This window comes from Mastomys coucha, unplaced genomic scaffold (assembly GCF_008632895.1).
Source record: "Mastomys coucha isolate ucsf_1 unplaced genomic scaffold, UCSF_Mcou_1 pScaffold20, whole genome shotgun sequence".
Lineage (NCBI taxonomy): Eukaryota > Metazoa > Chordata > Mammalia > Rodentia > Muridae > Mastomys > Mastomys coucha.
Genome location: NW_022196903.1, coordinates 53,611,238 through 53,616,869, shown reverse-complemented (window position 1 = coordinate 53,616,869; position 5,632 = coordinate 53,611,238).

Below are 5,632 nucleotides of genomic sequence, written 5' to 3'. Positions count from 1 at the left end.
AATAACAAGCAATTCAGCAACTTAGCGTGGATTATTCTCAGTAAAGTTTTTTTTTTTCTTGGTTTTTGTTTTTTGAGACAGGGTTTCTCTGTGTAGCCCTGGCTGTCCTGGAACTCACTTTATAGACCAGGCTGGCCTGGAACTCAGAAATCTGCCTGCGTCTGCCTCCCAAGTCCTGGGATTAAAGGCGTGTGCCACCATTGCCAGGCTCTCATTAAAGTTTTTTTTTAAAGATTTTATATATATATATATGTATATATATATCACATATATATCACATATATATCATACACACATATATGATATATATCACATATATATCATACACATATATATGATATATATAGCACACAAATATGTCACACATACATACAAATTTGCCTCCCGACTCTGTCATCCATGTATGTAAGTGTGTGCTTGTTCTGTATATGCATGTGGATGTGTGCTACCAAGTATGTGGAGGTCAGAGAACAACCTTGAGTGTTGGTTCTCTGCTTGCCTCTAGTTTGAGAGAGTCTCAAAATTTGGAGAATTTGCCTGTCTCTGCATCTCAATTCATTATAACATTACTAGATTGCAGACACAGACTATTGCATCTGGCAGTATTTGGTCAATAGAGATCTGAGCTCAGCTCCTCTAGATTGTTGGGCAAGCTCCTTGTGCACTGGGCTATCTCTCCAACTCTCAAATACACACACACACACACACACACACACACACACACACACACACACACATATCATATACTGTACATATATACAAATCCATAGTGCACTACTAGAGATCAGATCAGAGGGCAACCTAAAGGGGTAGGTTTTTTTTTCCAACCACTGGGTCCCAGTGATCAAAATCAGGTTCAATTCCCACCACCAACATGGTAGTTCAAAACTATCCAGGAATCTGCCATCCTCTTCTGATCTTCATGGGTGCTAGGTTCACACATGATGCACAAACACTGAAAGTTAAACATTATTACATGGAAAGTAAAATAATAATGAACATTAAAATTTTAAAGAAAGAAAAGTTCTCCTTGTGTTTCTGTAAGATATTGTGCAGGAAAGCATACAAACATCTGTGATTCCAGTTCTAGGTGGTCCAGTGCCCTTCAAGTACTGGGAACCCCTATGATCCACAGACATACATGCAGAAGGATTCAGGAGGTCAGAGAACACTCAAACATACCACACACATATACACATGGATACACACACACAAAGAGACAGACAGAGACACCAAGAGAGGGTTGGTGTGTGTGTGTGTGTGTGTGTGTGTGTGTGTGTGTGTGTGTGTGTGAGTTGAACTAGAAACTGCTCTGAGCAGGCAGAGGGCAGAACATGAAGAAGAGTCTTTAATATAAAGTCGGGTTACTCAGTTAAATTTGTCTTAGAAAATGCAATTAAACACAAGTACACCTTGATCATGGCATGGACAATAAATAAGGGTGACCCCAAATGCAGAGGGATCACTTTTGGAGAGCCATTGTCCCATAGTAAGGAGGGAGCAGAAGGGACAAATTAGTTACAAGTAGAGAAGCTGTCTCCTGGGTTTCCCTTGAAGGTTTGAATGGAAGGAAGGCTCAGTCATTTTTGTATATAGACATTAGGAGCAAGTTGGGTTCAAGACACTGGGGCTGAGATGTCCACGGGCTGCCAGAGGCATTTCTAGCATGCCTGGAGTTTCTTGTTTGGGAACTCAGAAGGGGATCTCAGTTGTGTGAGGCTGAGAGATCTGAATTTGAGTCTCAGGTCCAGCATCAAAGAAACATTAAGAAAGCTTACTGAAGATCTTGGGGCACTAACAGTCAAAAGGCTGAAGACTGACAAGTGGTTGCTCCCTGTTTAGGAAGAAAACAGGAAAAACAGAATACTGATCCCTCCTTCCTTCTGTCCCTCCCTCCCTCTCTCCCTCCCTCTCTCCCTCTCTCCCTCCCTCTGTTCTTCCCTTCTCTCTCCCTCTCTCTCTCCCTCTCTCTCTCTCTCTCTCTCCTTGTATGTTTGGTCCATGCAAATGAGTTTGCACCTCCTTGCACGCACACAGCACACATGCATAGCCAAGAGCAAGAAACCTGGGAGCTTACTTTATTGTTCTGTCTTTTTAACAGGGTCACTCACTGACCTGGAAGCTCACTATTTTGGGTAGGCTGGTTAGCAGGGAGCTCTGGGGCTCTGCTGGTCTCTGCCACTTAGTTTTGGGATTATGGATAAACAGGGGTCATGCCTGATATTTTTACATGGATGATGAGAATTTGAACTCAGGTTCTGGTGCTTGCACTGTACACACTCTTACCCACTGAGCCTTCTCCGTGGTCCTAGACTGTTATCAATGAGATAAATGGTAAGAGTGTGGGCTGATGAAGAGAGGAGAAGAGAGTTCAAATAGAAAAGAAGCACTGCAATTTAGCCAGCAGGAAGTCCTAGAACCTTTGGGGATATATGTTTCTTTGGTTCAGTGGGTTATGTGACAGGACCAAGTGAGTCTGAGAATATTGGACTTAGGTACAAAAAAAAATTAGAGCTTGAACTTTTTTGTTGTCTGCAGGTTTTTGTCTACTCAGAAATTACAGATGAACCACAGTGTGGGACCTGAGAATCTGATGAATGATGCCAGTTCTTTACCAACTTTCCTGTCTCTGGGAAATGTCTGCTTTTATCTGCTTTTTTCTGCATACTTCATTATATGTATACTTTCTAGAAGTGACCAGGGCTGCTATGATGATTTTTCTATCTGTGTTTTTACCTTTACAGAGCTGGACCTCCTTAGTACAAATTTGAAGACTAATTGGTTGTTGACTAGTCAAAGAGCAACTCTATTCAGGAACATGTAGACTCAAGCAGGTCAACTGGTACAGACATGGCCATCCAGGCCAAACTTAAGCAAGAGTTCTGAATAGATGCAGTTCCTGAGAATCATGGTTTAAGACAGGAACTAATATGGGGTCTTGAGATAAATGCTCAATCTTTCATATTTACTTGCAGAGGGGAATTGAAACTTAATCGATACTGTGTTTTGCTTCCTAGAATTTACCTTCGGGAAATCCTCCTTCAGCTGCTAGAAGCCTTTGTGGACCTTTTTCTCCAGGTATTTCTCTGGCCAGAGAAAGCCTTTCTACTCACACTCTTTTTTCTGATTACAGTCTCAAGAACAGTTCATATCCAATGACTGGTCAGTGGAAGGGCAATAAAGGCCTGTTTCCCTGGCCCACATCTAGTGGTGGGCAGAGATGTAGTAGGAGACATTTTCATTTTAGAGCCCCTTGTGGAGTAAGCTTAGTCTACTGTAATTCTATTGCACCCAACTTCTTATCTCCTCAGCCTCCCTGTGACTTTATTCCAAGAATATTCTCTAATAAATTTTCTGCACAAATCTGTCTCAGAGTCAGCTTCCTGGTGAATGTAATTTGTGATGATACATTACAATGTTAGAGATAACACTGTAAGATAATTACATTATAAGATATACATTATACCTTATATATTACATATACATTGAAGTTACAATGTACATTATAATTATATTGCAAGAATAACATTATAAGATAATATAAGAAAAGGTGCCCAAGGCAATTCCTGGAACACCTATGATTGTTTGCTTCCTTGACCCTAGGGCTTTTTTTTCTCATCACTCTTATTGAGACCACATCACATCCATGTTCTCCCAGCTTCTGCATACTGTGCTGTGTATCATTCTTCTAGGTTTTAATTTTTTTGGTGTGTGTGCTTGTGTGTGTGTCTGTGTGTATCTGTGTATGTCTGTCTGTGTGTGTGTGTATCTCAGTATCTCATATCTCTGTGTGTGTCTCTCTGGTGTGTGTGTATATGTGTGTATCTCATGTCTGTGTGTCTGAGTGTGTGGTATGTGTGTGTGTGCATGTGTGAGTATATATATGTCTCTGTGTATGTCTGTGTGTCTCTGATGTATGTGTGGTGTATATGTATATGTATGTGCTGTATTTGCTCCAAGAGCACTTGCATTGTAGAAAGGGCAAACTTACTAGGTGTGAAATCCTGTGCAGCTTCAGAGGGAATAAATATGGAGGGTCAATGTTGGCCAAATGCTCGGTACTTGGCTATCTTGAAGTTCTTAAGTTTTTACATTAAGGCTCTGAATGTACACTTGGGGATCTGCAAAATATTATGTAACCAGTCTTGTCTCTGGTTATCAGCCTCTTAGTATATGGTATGGTGTCTTGGTGCTTGAAGAAGCCTTACACTTGATATGTGACTACAAGGTAAGTGAATTTACTGGTTAAATCTTTCTTGGCATAGCAATTCAGGTGAGCACTGCTGCCCTTCTTTGTGACTGACTTTCCTCGCTTCTCTCTTCTAACAAGACCCATCAGGAGAGATCACTACCATTTCCCCAGACCTACTAGACTTATCATAAATGTACAGTTAACTTGAAGTACTTGTCATTCATCAACCAACTTATTGGACTCCCCTATCTGGTCATCTCTATAAGCTTGGTGGTATTTAGTGTTTAACTCACTGATATTTGCTTCTGGTTTATTTATGTTCACATAGCTTTTACTAAATATGTTTCTCTATTCTAATTTGTGTGACACACTCAGTTACTATTTATAATGTGTTCGTGCAGTCATTATGTTGGTTTCTGTATCAACTCTGTACTGCGTTTTTACATCATGGGGCCTTCAGCGGAGGGTACATCATTTGGTACTGATAGTAAATCACTGGTACTTTTGCTGATAGAGAGTATGGCAGAACAGAAGGAACTTGGCCTTGAACCCAGAGGGATCTGGATTGCATTTTAGGTATTGCTGTTAGTAGCTGCTGTGATGTTCTATCTCCTCATCTGTAAAAATGAGAATTAGAAGGGTTTCACTTAGCTCCCTCTCTATCGCACAGCTGTCACTGTACCAGAGGTCTATTTAGGCTGCTAGGGAAATGAAACCATCAGCATTTTTATGCAGTTGCAAAATTCATGAACTACAGTGACTGGCAGGCAAGGTATGCCAATGCATGAAATAGTTGTACAGATGTTATGCCGGTAGCCAGTTGTTTTCTGGCTGGATTTAAGATCACTCCATAGGAGAAAGTGAAGGTTTGTTACTGTAAATCTGGGCAAGAACTCATGGGCCAGGAGTGAGCTTACTACTATTTTGCTATATAGACAGTGTCCAACTGTTCTCTAAATTTTTATTCCTATAATCATTGATGCTGTCAGAGCTCATCTGATATGCTTCTCTGCAGTGGACTGTGGTTAAAAGAAACCCACAGCAGTCCAAAGTGCAGAGAATAAGTGTCTGTAAAACGTTTCTTTATCCATGAATGGGACAGCACTATCCCATCTGCTCCCATGGCTCAACGACTGAAGGAGATGGAGGACGGGGAGGACCAGAGCAGAACTGTTTTCAGGATGAGACAGGATGTTACACCCAGGAACTCACAGTAGCCGTGGCTATCTGTACAAAACCAATACAGTTAACATTCCAACATGGGGATCAGGGTCGGGGGCGCTCATGAAACTAACGGCTCCTGGGAGAGCCTGTGGACACCAGGCCCAGTGAGGTGCCCAGACATGCATGCAAGCATAACCATACACTGTGAGTGCTGTTGTGAAAGAACACATGTAAAAAGCATGACACAAGGAAACGTCATGCATGTAACATTGTTCC